The sequence below is a fragment of the Xenopus laevis genome, chromosome 3L (genome assembly GCF_017654675.1).
Source record: "Xenopus laevis strain J_2021 chromosome 3L, Xenopus_laevis_v10.1, whole genome shotgun sequence".
Classification (NCBI taxonomy): Eukaryota; Metazoa; Chordata; class Amphibia; order Anura; family Pipidae; genus Xenopus; species Xenopus laevis.
This window is the reverse complement of record NC_054375.1, coordinates 138,922,564-138,941,449: the sequence shown is the minus strand read 5'-3', so window position 1 is coordinate 138,941,449 and position 18,886 is coordinate 138,922,564. Positions and strand designations below refer to the sequence as shown.

General features: G+C 41.0%; 1 protein-coding gene across 3 annotated transcripts in view; it reads left to right on the top strand.

Moving 5' to 3' along the window:
• Positions 1–18,886, top strand: part of LOC121401591 (tubulin monoglycylase TTLL3-like) — a 75,977-nt gene that overhangs the window by 12,173 nt on the left and 44,918 nt on the right. For all 3 annotated transcript variants that reach the window (XM_041587041.1, XM_041587042.1, XM_041587040.1), the window contains 2 exons: positions 495–629; positions 9,519–9,571. The gene's annotated coding sequence lies outside the window, so the exon portion shown is untranslated. The remainder of the gene's footprint in view (positions 1–494; positions 630–9,518; positions 9,572–18,886) is intronic.

Below are 18,886 nucleotides of genomic sequence, written 5' to 3'. Positions count from 1 at the left end.
GGAAGACATACTGTATACAAATAGTACTTTGTAATTAAGGGGAATTTTACAGGACTTGGATTTAGAGAAAGGGGAAGGTCATGTGTTGAATAATCCCATGTAGTGGATGAATAGGAAACTCTAAGCGATGGTGATGCTTTTCCTTTCCTCATATAATTTCTCAGAATGTTTGGAGAGCTGCCAGCAATGTGAGATTACACGCCGGCTCTGCTAAATGTGACAGGCGCTGGGAATTTACCTGGAAATCCTATGTCCCTGCCTCACAGCTTCATGGACTGATTCAGAGCAATTGCCTCGGGCTTCCAGATCTACGGGGGGTCACTTTGGGTCTAAAATGTAAATAAATGTACATATAGAAGCTGCTGATCTGTAACTAGTACTGCTGTCCGGAGGCTTGTAGATCAACAACATTTGTGAGGCTGGACTGCAGAGTTGATCATTACTGGTATAAATAGCAAAGATCACTGAATTCCTTTAATGTTTCTTAATTGCAGAAGTAGAAATCATGCAGAACATTGCCAAAGTGGAACTGTTAGTTCATGAGTATTAGAAGAGGCATAAGAAAAGGAAGTAAAGGGGAAATGGAGATCCTGTGATAAAGAGCAACAGCTGCAGTCATCCTACCCAAGGTAGTTCTTTCGATATATATGGTCAAATGAGAGAAAATGTCCATAAACTTTAAAGGGGTTGTTCACTTTTGAGTTAACTTTTAGTATGATGTAGAGAGTGGTATTCTGAGACAATTTGCAATTGGTTTTATTTTTCATTATTTGTGGTTTTTGAGTTATTTAGCTTTTTATTCAGCAGCTCTCCAGTTTGCAATTTCAGCAATCTGGTTGCTAGGGTCCAAATTATCCTAGCAACCAGAGATTGATTTCAATAAGAGACTGGAATATGAATAGGAGAGTAATAAAAAGTAGCAACAACAACAAATGTGTAGCCTTACAGAACATTTGTTGTCTAGATGGGCCAATGTATTATTTTAATAATCTGTAGGCCCCTGCCACCAATGTTTTTTAAAATAATATTCTCTGGGGCCATAAGTTTTTTTTACTTATAAGCGGGGGCACTGGCACCAATGTTTTTTTTAACTCATAGGGGGCCCTGGTCCCCAATTATTTTTTTTAACTTGTAGGGGGCCCTGACCGCCTTTTTTAAAAAAAAAAAACTTTTATGGGTGGCCCTGGCACCACAGTTTTTTTTAAACTTATAAGGGGGCCCTGTCCATCAATATCTTTTTATAACTTGTGTTTGTGAGGGGAGGGGTTACCTTTTTTAGCGCTGATGTCTGTGTGGTCTTTTAACTGTCCTGTGGAGTGGGCGGGATCTGGTATGGGGCTTGTGGGTGGGGCCCAGCTGAATATTTTGTTGTAATGGGCCCCATGATTTCTAATGTCTTCCCTGGCTCCATGTCCTCTCCCAAATAGCGTTCCACCATGCTGGAGTGGAATCCTTTACAATGCATTGACTGTGTAAGTTGCTGGAGACTCTATCCCGTGGCAACAAATCAAATATGGAATCCATTTCACACAAAGTAATACCAAAAATGTTTTGGCTACCCTGAAGTTGGAGACCTAAGGTTTATGTCAATTAGACTATAACAAACAAGGGAAAGTTGTGCTCACCACCGGGTGCAATGAGGCTCTGAGCACACAATTTATACAGACAAATAAAAGAGATCCTCTGCACTCATCACATTATCAATATATTAAGGACATTGAGACATTTTGTGCCTTAAGCTACTAAAAATGCCTTCCCCTTTAAACAAAATAGGGATTGTTTGTCCATATATTACAATATATTTAAACTGGCCAAGTCATCCCTGGTCTGGCCAGTCCTACACACAACTTTCAGGTGAGCACAACTTTCCATTGTTTATTATAGTTTATACAGGAGCCGTGGCCAGCCCCATGTTGTGGCCCCCACCCCTTCCAGCTATAGTCAGGTGATAATAGTCATTGGCCAATTAAAAGTGAACTAAACCCTAGTGGCTAAATATTTTATATAATAACCTTATTGCACCAGCCTAAAGTTTCAGCCTTTGTCAATGTGTAGCAATGGGGGCAGCCATTCAAAGGAGAAAAGGCTCAGGTTACACAGCAGATAAGCTCTGTAGAACATAATGGTGTTATCTGTTATCCACTATTTAACCTGTGCCATATAGTCTCTTTTCTATTTCTACCATTGCTACACAGCAGCTTGTTTATATAAACTATAGTAGTGTTTCTGAAGCAAACACATCAGTTCTACCAGTGCAGAGCAACACTGTATTATATTTTAATTACTTTACAACACTTCCATTTTTTGGTATTACTGTTCCTATAAGGGTTTGTCCTCAAAGGCAGGTTTATCTAGCCCACCGAAGATTCTGCATTCCTCTGTTTTCTCCAAGTCTGCTTGGGGGACACAGGGACAGTGGGGGTATAGCTAGTACCACTAGGAGGCAGGACACAACCAAGGAAAAAACTGACTCCGCCTCCACTGGCTATACCCCCAGCAGAGCTTAGCTCAGTTTGCGTTGTGTCCTCAAGAGGATAGGACATTTATTTTATTTTATATTGTTTTTTGGAGTGTGATCAGCTAAAACTGACACCAGGGGATAGCCAGGTCCCCTACACTGAGTAGGGGTACCCTATTGGCATCTCCCAGCGGGGGAACTGTTTCTGGGGTCTTCTAGTGTTCTTCTGCACAGACTATCCAGCTCACTAAACACCCTTTCCCTTATAGGGGTGCAAGAGCTGGCCAGAAAACAGAAAGGAATGATCCACGGGTTGAGTATTGCCCAGTTTCCTCCCCCAGAGATCCCCAGTCATTCCTCACACAGGCACCTGGGTTCTCACTACCCTCAGGAAACTGCCACTCGAGTGCTCTTACTGCACATAGAAGCAGAGGCACACCAGAGCAGTCCGCACACGCACACAAGCAGACCTCGCAAGCAGAGCTGAACTCTTTGCGGCTCCATATGGCAAGGGCTGGTCCCCTCAGGCAGTGACTCAATGCAGGCGCATGTCTTTGGTCCCTCTCCAGCCGCGCACAAACTTTGCGGTTCAGTTGGAGGGGACCGGGGCGGCGCGCCATTTTAAAACTGTTCTTCTAGCGCGGGCTGGTGCTCTCGCGTGATCTCGCCGCATATGATCACGGCCGCCATTTTGAAAGTGCCCGAGACAGACCGAATTACAGCAAGGCTGCGCTTACATACAGCACAGCGCTGAGGCAGCATTCCTGAGGGGCAAGAGAACACAGCACAGGGAGTTATCGCTTGTACTACTATTAGCAGTGCTCTCCCTAGGAACCACTGCCCCTCTTTTCACTTGGCAGCTCCTATTAGACAGGAGCATTGCCTGCAAGCAGCGCCAAAACTGTTAACCTTTTCAGTTTGAGGGACTGTTTATAGCAATTCTTAAGGGGTCTCTATTTCCTTCTGTCACCATGTCTGAGGGGCAAAGAGATAACCTTTTTTCCAGGGTAGCACCTCCAGCTCAAATTAGATTCCTGGCTTGTGCCACTTGCCGCAAACGTTTGCCCTCTGGGCACAAAGAACCATTGTGTGCTAAATGTAAGCCACCTGGGAAAAGTTCTGACCCTCCAGAACCTACTTCCCCCCAGATGAGTCAAGCTATACAAGGGGAATCTACTATTGTCAGAGACTCATCCCCACCCAGAGCTTCACCAACTAGAAAGCCCTCCACCCCTGAGTGGGCGTCACAACTGGCCACTGGGATTCCAATACTGGCTCAGTCCTTAAACAAGCTTCTTTTAAGACTTGACAATCCCAAGGGAAGACCATCCAAACGCAGGGCTCCTTCCCCATCCGACGAGGACTGTGACTCTCCACCCAGATTTTCCTCCCCGCATCTACTAGATTCGGGGATGATTGTGACCGCTCGGAAGGAGAGCTCTCTTCCAATTCAGATCCAGAAGAGGAAGATTCACCCAGACTATCCTCTGAATCTGTGGACTCTCTAATCTCCTCAGTACTAGAGACTCTCCACCTTCAAGAACCAGAAACCTCATCAGACTCTTCCAAAATAATTTTCAAGCGCCACAGCAAAACTTCACCAGTTTTCCCCTCTCACTCACAGCTGGATCAAATCATCCAACAGGAGTGGGATAAACCAGAGAGACGTTTTCAAGCCAATCGTCGATTCCAAAAGCTCTATCCTTTTCCTCCTGAGCTTACAGAAAAATGGTCAGCACCACCCTCAGTGGATGCACCAGTATCTTGACTTTCAAGAAACACGGCTCTCCCAGTTCCTGATGCCTCCTCATTCAAAGATTCAATGGACAAGAAGTTAGAGAGTCTTCTAAGATCTGTTTTTTCAGCTTTAGGCACTTCACTGCGTCCTGTTTTAGCGTCTGCCTGGGTGAGCAGGGCTATCCAGTCCTGGACGGCTTCGCTTCTTGAGGCAATTGACTCCGGGGCTCCTCGACACGAACTCTCCCAATTGACTTCCCAGATTAAAGAAGCAAACGACTATTTATGCGAGGCATCTCTAGATGCCGTTCAGGTAATCAGCAGATTTTCTGCATTAGCAGTGGCGGCTCGTAGATCCCTTTGGATGAAATTATGGTCTGCAGATATAGCTTCCAAGAAATCCTTGACCTCTATTCCCTTCAAGGGAAAACTCCTATTTGGCCCCAATCTGGACAAAATTATCAGTCAAGCTACAGGGGGCAAGAGTACATCAACCAAAGGCACGCTCATCCTTTCGCAGGGGCAAGTTTTTTCGTAGTTCCCAAGCCAAGAGTACGAGATCATCCCCTCCAAGACAATAATTTGGTCGAGGGCGCTTCAGTAGTAGACCAAAGCAAACCTGGAAGCACACCACAAAGCCTGGAGACAAGACTACCTCGGCATGACGGTGTCCCTATTCATTTGGACACGACACCAATAGGGGGAAGGTTAGGTCAATTTTCGGGGGCATGGCTCTCACTTGTTCAGGACGCTTGGATCCACGAAGTAGTATCCCAAGGTTACCACCTAGAGTTCTCCTCTCCTCCCCCTCATCGCTTCTTCATGTCCAGAGTTCCACAAGAACCAAGCAAACAAAAAGCCTTCCTAAGCATCATTTCCAATCTTCTCCTCTCAGAAGTAATTACTCCCGTACCTTCCGGAGAACTCTTCAAAGGATACTACTCAAACCTATTTGTAGTACCCAAGAAGGATGGGACCTTCCGTCCCATCTTGGATTTAAAGGAGTTGAACAAATTCATCAGTCCAAGATGATTCAAGATGGAGTCTCTAAGATCTGTCATAGCAGCCATGTCTCCTGGACAGTTCCTAATTTCCCTCAACATAAAAGATGCTTACCTACATGTACCCATTTTCCCTCCTCATCGGAGATACTTGTGCTTTGCCTTTCAAAATCACCATTACCAATTCACGAGCTTCCCTTTCGGCCTAACATCGGCTCCCCGGGTCTTCACCAAGATCATGTCAGCAGCCACAGCAGTAATCCGCAGTGCGGGAGTCTCCATCACTCCGTATCTGGACGATCTGCTGATCAAGGCCCCTTCTCTTCTGGAAGCTCACCATTCACTCAAGGTGACCATAGACAAACTCCAGGAATTGGGCTGGGTCTTGAACCTGAAAAAACCATCACTGATGCCCAGCCAATCCATGAATTTTCTGGGTATGCACTTCAACACTCAGCACAGAGAGTTTCTCTGCCTCAAGAGAAGATCCTTCATCTTCAGGAATTGGTCAAGTCTCTCCAACAAAAACCTCTACACACAGCCAGGTTTTGCATGAAAGTGTTGGGGGTAATGGTTTCCACCATAGAGGCGGTACCACTTGCCCAATTTCATCTGCGGGCTCTCCAATGGAATATTCTAGCAGCCTGGAAAAGGAAATCCCTGCTTCAGGAGATCCGAATATCTCGCAAAACGAGGACATCCCTCCTCTGGTGGCAGTCCTTAGACCCAGGAGAGTGGTCATTACAGGACGAAGTGTTTCTCCAGATAACGCGGAAGTGGGGGATTCCGAAGGTGGATCTCATGGCAACTCGACACAATCGAAAAGTTCCCACCTTTCTAGCCGATACAGGGACCCACTAGCCTTAGACGCCGACGCCCTCACAGCAAGATGGCAATTTCGTCTAGCATACGCTTTTCCACCCATTCCACTTCTTCCCAGAATAGGGAACAGACTACTCTCATACTCATAGCACCAAGGTGGCCTCGACGTTCCTGGTTCACAGACCTTCTCAATATGTCAGTAGCAAAGCCATGGCCTCTACCTCAGGTCCCAGATCTCCTAACAAAAGGTCCAATACGACATCCAAATACAAAAAATCTCAGGTGTGGCTCTTGAGACCCAAATTCTGATGCCAAAGGGTTTTTCTAAAGCCGTGGCACACACTATGTGCGCCGCTCGTAAACCAGTCTCAGCCAAAGCTTACCACAGAGTCTGGTCTACCTACCACCAGTGGTGCATCCTTCACAAAGCTGACTTCAAAGTCTTTTCAATTCCAAACATCCTGGATTTTTTTGCAAGAGGGACTGTCTATAGGTCTGTCACTAGGTTCACTCAAATCCCAAGTGTCAGCATTATCAGTTCTTTTTCAGAGACGTCTGGCTCTTCTAGCCGATATAAAAACGTTTATGCAGGGGGTAGCCCACGTGGCCCCTCCTGTACAACCACCAGCTCCACTCTGGGATCTCACTTTGGTGTTACACGCCCTACAAAGTCCCCCCTTTGAACCACTAGGCTCAGTATCTCTTCAGTGGCTCACCTGGAAGACAGTTTTTCTCCTGGCAATCGCTTCAGCGAGGCGTGTCTCAGAACTCAATGCCTTATCCTGCAAATCGCCTTACCTTGTCTTCCATCATGACAGGGCGGTTCTCCGCACAGTCCCATCATTTCTACCTAAGGACGTGTCGGACTTCCATCTAAATCAGGAGATAACCATTCCAACATTCTGTCCTTCACCTTCAAATCCTAAGGAGGCGGCACTGCACACCTTGGATCCTGTCCGAGCTCTAAAATTCTATCTACACAGAGCTCAAGATATCCGGAAGACAGACTCTTTACTGATTATACCGTCCGGACCTAAACAAGGCACTCCGGCCGCCAAGGCGACCATTTCCCTTTGGATTAAACAGACAATTCAGCGATCCTACATTGCTAAGGGGTGGACCCCTCCAGTTAGACTTACAGCTCACTCTACCAGGGGGATAAGTACGTCCTGGGCGTTCAGAAACCAGGCTTCGGCAGAACAGCTGTGTAAGGCAGCTACATGGACCTCTGTCCATTCCTTTTCAAAATTCTACCACTTTGACACCTTTGCAGCAGCTGACACTCGCTTTGGCCGAAAGGTGCTCCAAGCCGCAGTGGCTACTTAAGCCTCATCTCCACCCGAGGGTATAGGGGACAGCTTTGGTACGTCCCCACTGTCCCTGCGTCCCCCAAGCAGACTTGGAGAAAAGGAGATTTTGTGTACTCACCGTTAAATCTCTTTCTCTTCAGTCGCTTGGGGGACACAGGGCTTCCCTCCCTGGATTGAGGCTCATTCTCTTTTTCCGTCAGACATGTTTACGGGTTGGTGTTTTTTCATGGTTAATTCAAGTTATTCTATGCATGTTTGCTAAGCTCCGCCTGCTGGGGGTATAGCCAGTGGAGGCGGAGTCAGTTTTTTCCTTGGTTGTGTCCTGCCTCCTAGTGGTACTAGCTATAGCCCACTGTCCCTGTGTCCCCCAAGCGACTGAAGAGAAAGAGATTTAACGGTGAGTACACAAAATCTCCTTTTCTTACACAAAGGTGGACTTCATCTTAGAAAGACTTGTGGATGGGGTGAGCACCAGTATTTGTTGTCAAGTGTGAGCAAGAAAGAACTAGATCACTTTAACAAACCTGCCTGTCTATCTGTCCCAGGGAATAACGGACCAGGGTTGTCAGGTCTAATTTCCAAAACCAGCCAAAATCAGTTACAAAACCAGCCCAAACTAGCCAAGAGTCACTTCAAAAGTAGCCCAAAAATAGCACAATATGTGCAATGGGAAAATCTAAATAAAAAATACATATATGTAAAAATACACCTTTTTCAAATTCTCACTGATTTGCAAATTTTCCCATGAAGTAAAATAGGACAGATTCGCCCGTCACTAGGGCCGTAGCTACAGAGGGGGACCCAGGAGGTATAGGGAACCCATGAGGCCCTAATTCATATACAATTTCAATAAATGTTGGTAAAACAGGCCAACCTATAGACATTTTGTTGGCCAGCAGATTTTTGCCCTAAAATTGGCTGAAATTGAGAAAAGTCACCAGAAAATGTGAGAATGAGGGACGGGATACTGGGGTACAGAGCCCAAAATCTGCTAACTCCAGACTTCTACACAAGTCCGTCCCTTTGCATGCTGGGTATTATAGTCTTACATTAAACTTGGCTGTCAGCAAATTGTTAAACAAAAACTACATTAACCAACATGCATTGGGAGATGCAGGCCTGGCACATTAGTGGCGGGCAACAAAAAACTTTTGCTGTTTTTCAAAGTACAAACTAGAAAAAGGCCCAAATCTGTACTTTGGCTAGTTTGTACTTTTAAAACCCGCCTGGGCTTTAAATTAGTAGCCCAATTTGGCTGGAAACCCGCCAACCTGACAACCCTGTCCTGTGTAGCACTTCCTTCCTGTCAGCTCACAGAGGTGGGGACTCCTCCCCCCTTGCACAGAAACAACACAGAGGAGAGACAAATATACACATCTCCCCTGCATTTATATAGTCCTGTAGCCTTTTTATACTAAGATTTGTTTGTTACACTAAGGGGGTTATTTACTAAACTCCGAATGCAAAAATCACGAACAATTCATGTTATAAAATCACAAATTTTTTAGAATTTATTAAACACAAAAAGTCTGAATCTGAAAATCCGACATCTCAGACCTGCCGAGGGTTGCATAAAAAATCAATGGAAGAAGTCCCAATGATTTTTTGATGTGCGCTGGGTTTCGTGCAATACCAGCAAGTTCACTGAATTTTCGAGTGGAAATTCCTAAAAAAAATGCAAAATTCGTAGAAATCGGATGAAAAAAACCTAAAAAAAATTCCTGAACTTCCTGACAGTTGGATTCCAATAAAGCAAATGACATTCTGCATGGTTGATCATCTTTATGGCTCTAATTGTTATTTTGCAAAAGTTTCTTTTTTTAATTGTGAGAAACCAATATCCAATAGATATCTGTAGGATAAGACATAACATTTCCCAGGAAATAATAAATAATTGAGAGTCTGCAAAACTGATGCATTTCCATATCATTAAATCACACAAATTGTTCCTCACACCAGTTACTGATATAGTAACTGATTTTCAGTTTCCCCTAATTTTACATTGTTGTTTTGTGGTCCCACCACATTTTCCTGGATTTTACACCACTTTTTCTGGTCCCCTGAAAAATGTAAAATGGGGGTTCTGCTGTATTTCTCTTAGAACACGTTATGGTGCTCTGCTTATTCTCAGAATATATGACTACACTGACAGAATGTAACACCTCGTACTTACACACTTATATTTCACAGGTACAAAGCAGAACTAGCAAACAAATTATGCTGGACGGTGGGTGCTGGATCAGGTAGGGCAGATTTTTAATTATTACATTCCAAATACATACACACACACACACACACACACACACACACGTGTATGCGACCCATTGTCTGGAGAACTGTTATCCAGAAAGCACATCTCCCATAGACTCCTTTTTATCCAAATAATCCAAATTTTTTTTAAAAAAATGATTTCCTCTTTCTCTGTATTAATAGAACAGTACCTTGTATTTGATGCTAACTAAGATATAATTAATCCTTATCAGAGGCAAAACCAGCCTATTGGGTTTATTTAATGTTTACATGATTTTCTAGTAGACTTAAGGTATAAGGATCCAAATTACAGAAATGTATCTGTTTTACTACATTGGTGTGTATTATTTGTTTCTTAGTGGGGTCCACCGTAGGTAGGTGTATCCCTGGATCCCACTAGGTGGTGGCACGGCTATTGAGCAAAATTCCATAGGGTTACACTAGCAAATTTATAGTTAGAGAGAAGGGGTGGATTTTCCTCTTTGGCGTCTGGTGTTTGACCCAGCTGGATATTTCCAGGGAGCCTGGGTGCAACAAGGCCCAGTAAAGCCATTCTGTCCTAGAGGGACCAGTACCTCTAGAGAGTAAAGTCCAGGGGCAGGGACCCTGTGAATGAGGCCAGCTACAAATCTGAGATCCTGAGGGTGTATCTATCCAGGTGTTAAGCTATGTGCAAAACCAGTGGACCATTTGTCTTGGACAAATAATCTGTTACATTTTTGTTGCAAGAACCTCCTGTTGCTCTACATCTCAGGCTCCAGCCTGGTGTGTTAGAGTCCAATGTACACATGCTCTATTCCCATAGCTGGCAGACATTAACCCTTTGGATCTAAAATAGCCCAAAAAAACAGTTACATTTTGGTGCCCAAAGGCATGGGTTAAAGATTTTTCTGAAGGCTGAGCTGCTGTGTGTACTGTTTCTTTAAATCCTCATGGCATGCTGCTGGACCGAATAGGAGAAGACAGTCCTGCATTTTTTGCTCTAAATTATTTGGCTGTGGGTTCGATTTGCGAGGTTCGTTCTGGAGTACCCTCGTTGGCCAGCGCCTGTGTCAATCAGCCCAGTTGTGCGAGACTTCCGCGTCTCCATTCTTTGGGTGCGAGAAGCACTTTGAAGCACTTGGGGGAAGACGGGTCCAGATGTTCACCACTGCCACCGTTTTGTAGAGAGGTTGCCGGAGACGGATGTGTCTGCACTGTCCCTGATCCGGGGGTGCTTACTACCTCTAGCAGCTGCTAGGAAGCAATTTATTGTGCTTACACACACTACTGGACCGCAGTTGTGGCTGGATACACCTGTGTGGACTGTCGTGCATCTCGCATATTCTATCCTGCAGTTGCAGGTGAGAGCTGATTCCTGTTCATCACCCTCCACATGTATTTCTATAATGGCGTATGGTTTAGATGGATGGGAGGATTTGGATGTCCCGGCAAGGAATCCTAAGATATGGGACCCCTTCCTGAGATCCTTTCAGCTTTTCTATGGGCTCCAGAGTTTGAGATGCCTAGAGTACAGCTTTATCTGTTGAAGGACTTTGAAAATAGTGGGTTCTAATGAAAAAAAATCTACTCCACGGAGTAGCATCTGTTCCTTGTGCCTACTACCTTCCAAGTGGCTGTCATGCTGTGGGACACTTGTAAAGGGGGCTGGGGTGATTTGTGGGCTGCTGCCGCCTTAGGCAGCAACCCGATGCCGCCCCCCTCTCCCGTTCCGTGCTTAAAAGTTTAGCGTCGGAGCGGGCCAAAAGGGGCGGCATCACTAGTGCAACGAGCGCATACTGCACTTTCTGCACTAGCAGAGCTAAATTTCCGGTTTAAAAAACGGAAATTTGGCTCTTAAACTTACAGGAGGCGGCTTTTTGCCGCCCTATGTAACTGGCCAGTCACTGCAAGGTGCTCAGGCGGCAGCAGCCCACGGATCACCCCTGCTCATGGCAGGAACGGCCCTGGAAGGGGGTGATGTGATATCTGGGATAAAGTATAAACATTTTGCACCACTTGCCAAAAACGTTGCCTCAGTTTCCCTTCTTACTTTTTTTTACTTTACTACACAATTTGAAATCATTTGAGAAAAGCAATGCAACAGTCTTGGTTTCAATCTTAATTATTCCAAAGATTAATTTCACTCCATGTTTACACCAAAAATAAAGAAATTGACAAATTTTCAGTTACGTAGGCTATTGCTTGTCTTATTACTTTTCTAAGAACAATGTTCTCAAATTAAATAATCTTCATTACTAAACAGACATGGAAATACTTAATATTAAACTGTATTGCTTAATTGTGTAGCAAATGTATGGTTTGACATTTGAAACAGATTTAAGGCAACACTGTCCCAGGGACAACTGTTGTTGAGAATAATATGCTGAATCAAGAAACTGATCCTCAGTAATAGGAATCCCAATGCTATACTTTAGAACTGTTGTATACAGGACTGTGTGATCACAATGAATATTGTAGTATAGAACGATGGAAATATTAGGAGCTAAGTGCTTGTTATAATTGTCTTTGGGAAGTGTAGGGTTTTAAGCATATTACAGCAATTATTACATAAAAATGTTGGTGTTTGCACATTTACAGTGAAATCACTAGTGAGTGCTATAATTACACGTGGGCTGCTTTTAGAATCCTTCTTTTCTCTGGAGGCTGAGTGCAAGTAAATTTGTGACATAAAAGCGACATACTGAACCATATAAACATTGATGATCAGGGCCCCAGACAAGATGGTGGCAACCTGTGTTTGTAGACCTGTTCTTCTCTGATGGCTGCTCAGCCTTTACTGAAGCTGACACTACTTTTATTATCCTTTTCCATAAGGTTATACTACTGCAATAACATTTTCAAGGTGCTATTATAATGACACTTAGAAAACATTTAGCTACTTTTAGCTTATTTTTTATTGTTTTTTGCTCATGTGATCAACTGGCTACCAACTGAAGATCTACTGGAGATTGAGATCTCCATGTCCTGAAGGGGATCATGGGGAAGCAACATAAAGAGATAACTGAAAAAACTGCAAATCTCAATATGAGAGTGATTTGTGACCCCCTAGAATACCTCTCTAAAATGGCTAATCTGAACCTAGTTTCCTTCTTCTCCAATCGCTTCGCTGTCTACCCATGCTTATGGATTTGCCTTGTTAATTGTAGGAGGGATAAAAATACTCTCATTTTACCAAATTAAGTTGATATTTTTCAGGGGTGTCCGAAATATGGGCAGATGTAAAATTAAAAACAATATTTATCATTTCTTTTTATTTTTAACCATTGTTAGATTTCATTCATAAAAATATATATTTCCTACATACACGCTATGGGGCTGATTTATTAAGGGTCGAGCTATATCATACTTAGTGCTCTGCCTCAGTCCAAATGTGACTTCAAAGCACTGTAAAACTGGGACAACAATTTTTGTTCCAGATTATGCAATTTTTTAAGGAGTTTGTTCAGATTCCAATATACAAATGAGGGTTTGGAATCAGTTCAGAGTCATTCTAATTATCATGCCAAGAGCTTCAGTATTTGCCCAAATCCAAAAGTTATGAATTCATATATTTTTTATTGTTAAATCTTTGTGTTAAAAATGAATATATATGAGTGTGTCTATGTAGCTCACCTTCTTATTGCTGCAAACACTGCAAATAAATAGTGATAGGCTAATTTGTCCTGTTTCAATTTGCCGAAAAATGTGCAAATTTCTTGCGAAAAATCCACGAATCATGAATTTTGACACTGGCGACAATTCCGATGCACAATAAAGTTAATGGCATTGGTTTAATTGCTGGGAATTTATTTACCTGCTTTGAATCATTGAAATTTGCTGTGAATTTGCGTCTGCCAAATAAATTCACCCATAATAAGTAATAAACTAACTCAACATGCACTTCATTTTCTGCAATAATCAATGGCAAGTTGAAAGACAGTAAGCCATACAGTAAAATCTTTTTTGGGTCCCAAAACTTCATACAGATGTATATTTTTGCAAATATATCGAAATGCACTTGTGGCCCATAGCTGTTACAGGGTCATCTGCAGCATAAATAATAAAACAAATCCCTTTTATTAAAATTGCAATTAGTTAAAAGGTCAACTAAACAAGCGCCCTACCATCATGAAGCTTATGGATCCCATCTGTTAATAATAAAAGTATGTTTGAATTTCCCAAAAATAATATGCATAATTCAATTATCTTAGTAGAACAAGATTTTTTTAACCATGTGCCAAAAAAGCAGGTAAATACCTGAGCAAACTCTGTCCCAATGTTGACAATGGAGACAATGGACCCAATGACTAGTGATGGGCGAATAAATTCGCCTGGCATGAATTTGTGGTGAATTTCCGGGTTGCGCCGTCTGCATCAATTTCCGATTTTCACAATTTTTTTAATGAAAATGTCCGATTTTTCATGATTTTTTTTGTGAAAATCTTCAAATTTCATGATTTTTTTTAGTGAAACCCTTCAAATTTCACGATTTTTGAGTGAAAACTTCCAAATATCACGATTTTTTTGTGAAAACGACCGAATTTCACGATTTTTTCCATGAAATCTCCGATTTCGCCAATTTTTTTGCCAGGAGAAGTTCGCCCATCACTACCAATGACTGCTGAGGTGGCAGAAGTATAGGGGACTTTTAAATAACTTCAACTGAAAGGGACTGCAGTGGTGCCCCAAAAGCTTAATATTAAGTATTTAAGTTATATTATGATGCTGATCCATTACAAAACGATCCCCCTATTTCTCTAAAATTATGAATGCCATGAACATTATTAAAAGATCTGAATATAAAAAGTATGAATGGAGAAAAGTGCAGAAAAAATATGAATACTTCTAAAGCCTCTAACAATTTTTAGTTTTTCAGAAGATTAATAGCAAAAAATATCAGAAAACCTCTAAAGTCTGAATGGCTCAAAAAACGAAAGTCCAATAGGATCAGCACAGCTCCCATTCACTTCTATAGGACCTTGACTGCTTTTACTTGGAGAAGTTTTGTATCAGAGTTTTTCATGGTTTTTACACTTCATAAATCTCAGTAGAGTATAGAGAAATTTTAAAAACTCAAATATTTAGAAAAAAAAATATGATTAGTAAATAAAAGAAATCTGAATGTTAGTAAATAGGTCTCTTGGTGTTTTCGGCACACTTACTGATAGACCTGTATAATGGATGACCTGAAAAGATTCCACTTGATACGAGTGGACTGAATATTCAGGAGAAGAGAAGACATAATTACCTTATTGTGGAGAGGAGGATATTATATTATTACAGGAATAGAAGGGCAGAGGAGTTCATCTTTATGTACAGCCAGAATTAAAGCCATGCACTAAAATAAATGAAAAAGAATGGAATTGGGGAGGGTGTGGAATCCTTCTTGGTAGAGAATTCACCTGGACTAAAGTTACAGAAAATGATTATTGGTGTATGCTGCAAACTGCCCACTATATGTGAGGAGAATGAAGTCCATCTGATATTAAAAATGGAACAAGCTTCATCATTGGGTTAAGTTGTTATCATGGTTGACCAGTATCCATCCAGACAAGAGTATTCGCTGATAATTTGATCTTTGTAATGCCCAACTTACTGGAGTCATTACCCTCCTTGCTACAGAAACACAAGGGAATCATTTATATGGCAATTTTCTCCTGTTGGCCTCAAAGCACTTTTCACAGCAAACAATGCAGCCATATAGGTGCACAAAGTAAGCCGGGACACCAGGAGATTGAGTTTCTGGTCTAAGGAGTTGTAACAGGGAATCAAACCAGTGTCTCTAATATGAGATCCCACCTCAAGGCTGATCATTTAACCTCTAGGCCAATGACTATTTCTCCTAGAAAGCTCCCTTCAACTATACAATCAATATGAACAAATCAGAAGTGCTTCCAGCGTTTCTTCCCCCCTCACTTGAAGTTAATTGGGAGATAACTCAGATATCTGGAAGTCTACATTCCAACTGACCCTTTAGATATTTACACGTATAACTGCAAAACAATGCTGGCTTCCCATTGGAATTGTTAATGTCCCTGCACCTCTTGCACACAAACTGGACTATAAATGATTTGAACTCAATGGGCAAATTTGCACCTGGGCTGTAACTAGGGTTGGCACCTGGCTGGTATTTCAGTAGCCTAACTAAAAAGGGGCTTGAATTTCAAATTTAACAACAATGTACTTGTTAATACATTTCTATACATTTTACCCTTGCCTGCCTACCTAATCCCTGATCCACCCCAAATATATATTCTCATTTTAACCGCATGTCTGCTGTGATGTTTGCCCCATTACATCATCGATCTGCTGAATTCTATGTCATTACCCACCTCCAGCATCCCAGTGCCTCCTGACTGGTAAAAAGGTGGAATCCCTAGCAGTAACCCATGGCAACCATTAAAGTTTTGTTTTTCATGTTCTACCTGTAGTTGGCTAGAAAAATCTAATCACTAATTTGTTGATATATTTAATTCCCATGTGCTCCATTGAGCATGAGTAATTTTACAGTATGTGTATATTAGAACAAAGATAATGCTATCTATAAGTTTCATTGGGTTTAAAAATGTTACAAAGCGACGATTCCGTGAAATACAGTACAGGCGTGTTATATGTATTTCTTAGTAATCTCTTAAATCAGGATCTTATTTCATGGAAAAGCTAGTAACATACAATGGAGAATCTTTGACACCTCATCAAAGACTATATTTCTGGAACCTTAAGGTTCTATTGGGTTTATTCACAAAAGTGCATAATCTGTTTCATTCAAAACAACTGCAAAAAATAACAACAAAATAGACTTAAGACTTTGTGAGGTCATCACAATGGTTGCATTGGTTACCACCATTAGGTCATCACAATGGTTGCCATGGTTACCATTGTGAGGTCATTCATAAATGGTTGCCATGGTTACCATTGTGAGGTCATCACAATGGTTGCCATGGGTTACCATTGTGAGGTCATCACAATGGTTGCCATGGGTTACCATTGTGAGGTCATCACAATGTAATGACCTCACAATGGTTGCCATTGTGATGTCATCATATGACATTGTGATGTCATAATGGACCCTAAGCTTTCTGTACATGTAGCACAGGAAACAGGATCCAAGTTGTCATTTGATTTTCCAGCCAGCTGAGGTAAGCATCAGAGGCAGAGGGTGTGGTATATTAAAACTACTAAAACTTATATTAAGGATAGAAATATATAAATAAATAAGAGAGAGAGGTGTATATATAGTGAATAAAGTACCCCTTGTATAGTGAATAAAGTACCCCTTGTAAAATATAAGGATATTATAAGTTAGCGAGGCATTCAGGCCATGGAACTCTGAAGTGAGTTCTAATATCTTCATATTTTGCAACAGGGGATACTTTATTTATTACGAGTCATGACAGAAATAACATCACTAAGCTCTGATTACAACAATGACATCACTAAGCTCTGATTAAAACAATGAAATCAATTCAATGACCATATAAGGTCAAAGGCTGAGTGCTTCCATAGTGATGTCATAATGGACCCTAAGCTTTCTGTACATGTAGTACAGGAAACAGGATCCAAGTTGTCATTTGATTTTCCAGCCAACTGAGGTAAGCATCAGAGGCAGAGAGTGAGGTATATTAAAATTACTAACACTGATATTAAGCAAAGAAATATATAAATAATACATAAGAGACACAGAGTTGTATATATAGTGAGTATATATAGTGAATAAAGTACCCCTTGTAAAATACAAGGAAATTATAAGTTCGCGAGGAGTTCAGGCCATGGAACTCTGAGGTGAGTTCTAATATCTTCATATTTTGCAACAGGGGATATTTATTTATCATAATACATCATTTCCTGTGAGTCATGCGACAGAAATTACATCACTAACCTCTGATTACAACAATGACATCACTAAGCACTGTTTATAAGGATATCATTTACAGGGATATTTATGGCTCTGTGTATTATTATATATGTATATATTATAACATTTTTTTTTCTTCCTTACAGAAAATCAAATAAAATCAAATAACAAAATCAATAACAAAATCAAATTACATCTACATTCTACAATGAACACTTTAACGAAAAGACTTTGGAAATGTATTTCTTATTGCTTTCCATTTCGTAAAAAGGTAAGATTTCAAATAATATAATTAAATGCAATATGTTGTTAAGTTATAAGAATCAGCTCACCAATAAAAAGTCTCAAAAGTTGTAAAATCTGCAGTGACAATTTATCAGAATTTCACAAATATTTTATTTACCTTTTATAGAAATGCTAATCTCAGTTATCTGCATAATATTAGCTAAATTATCATTTTAAGAATATTAAAATGATTCCTGTAAAAAAAAAAAAAAAGATTAAATGTGCATCTTAAACCCTCCAATCATCACAAGCAAAGCAATTCTTAATGGCAAAATTAATTTGATACGTGTGATAAACCCACTATTGTTTATTTACCAACACAAGGAATTGTTGTGCCTGGGCCGTATCCAATAGACTTTTTGCTTCATTGTTGTACTTGTAGCTGGCAGAACAAATATAGTCACTGACTGGCTGCTATTTTTGTGGCCACAGGTGCAGATTTCCCTAGTGTTAGTAAATAAGTCATATTGTTTATTCACGAATAATTAAAAATAAAAGTCCATATAAAATTTGGATTCAGGTATTTGTCAGTTGGCACCCACTCCATATTGGGCCACATATTGTGAAGAATGTAGGTACATGAACATACTTTAATATGCTACAGTTGATATGTATGTTCAGTGTATACCAATGTGTAGCATTTCAGGTCTGTTACGATTTAGTGATACCTCTCCTTTGACTTGTGCTGCCAGATGTATACAGTACATGTTGGGTATATGGAAATCATGGGCTGTAAAGGGTCCTACAAATAGTTTTTCTGGCCTGGGGAGGTCTAGTTCTGCCCCATATTAATAGGGATAATTTGGCAAAGAGCTATGTTTAAATACCCAGTATTAGAATATTCTTTACTGTCAAATGAAGCACTTAACTATAAACTGATAATATATATTTTCTTTTTTTATCAGAAACCTAATGACAATGCTGTTGAAGAAATTGAGGTAGGCAGGAGATATTTGTAGATTAAACAGAACATTCTTTTATTCTTCAGACTGCCTTTCCTTTCATAGTACAGATTTACTTTAGCAACTTTCCTACATACTGACCTAATATATAATGGACGTTTAAGGTGTATGTGGAGTTTTTAAAGTATCTTCAGTGCAGACCAAATCCCTTTCCTCCTTTTTACCTCTTCTTTTTTAAAAATAAAAAGTGTGTGTATATATATATATATATATATATTATATAT